Below are 1,001 nucleotides of genomic sequence, written 5' to 3' on the forward strand. Positions count from 1 at the left end.
GGGTGGCCAGGCTCCCTGGGTGCCGACGGCCTCGGGGCTCCTGTGGGCAGGACGCAGGCCCCCATTCCGTCCTCCCAGGGTCTGGGGTCACCCCGCCGCCGTCCCAGGCAGGACCCCCTGACCCGCGGACCACCACGCGTGTGCAGCCTTCTCCAGCCACCTCACGCTCGGGAGGAAGACGAGCCCGTTCTCATCACTCAGAGACCGTCAGGCGCCAGACCCTCGACCCCACGAGACATGTAGTGAACAAGGACGTTCACGTGCGACGCTGTCTGCGGGCGGCACGCTGCCCACCGCCCTGCCGAGGCGTGGACTGGAACGACTCCAGCACGCGCACTGGTGTCTCAGCAGCGCGTGGACGCGGGCCAGGCTCCAGCTCTGGGGTACCCGGTGCTACCGCCAGTTCTGACAGACTAAAAACTTGAACTTCACTTCTGGGGGTATATACTGAAATGTAGATTTGAGAATTTCTGGTTGGGGGGAAATAGCGTTTTAAGGTTGGAAATTGTCTGAAGATTGTATGAGTATTTTTGTATTAAAAAAAATTTAAAGGCTTTTTTCTTAAACTTATTTTATGTGGGATTGTTTTTTTTAATTTTTCCAATTTGGGGGGGGAGGTGGGTAGAGGGGGTTCGCCGCCCATGTGGGGTCCTAGTTCCCGTCCAGGATTGAAGCCGCACCCCCTTCAGCAGAAGCAGGGGTCCTAAGCCTGGATGCCAGGACGTCCCGCCCTGGAATTGTCTGTTGCTCTGAGCATCTGACACCGTCCTGACGTCCAGGGAGAGGCCACCATGGCCCTGGAAGTGGTGGGGGGGGCTCTGATTCTGCACACCCCCCAGCCCCCCAGACGTGGCAGAGTCAGGAGAGGAGGCTTCGTGCGCCCAGCCCCCAGGCCCCTGGGTCTCCTGACGCCCAGCCTCTGATGTGACCCCCACCCCCAGCGTCCAGAGTGACGCCCCAGAGCAGAGAAGTTGAGCTGGCTGGAAAGACAGCTCTGGTGC

This window comes from Cervus elaphus, chromosome 6 (assembly GCF_910594005.1).
Source record: "Cervus elaphus chromosome 6, mCerEla1.1, whole genome shotgun sequence".
In the NCBI taxonomy this organism is placed as follows: domain Eukaryota; kingdom Metazoa; phylum Chordata; class Mammalia; order Artiodactyla; family Cervidae; genus Cervus; species Cervus elaphus.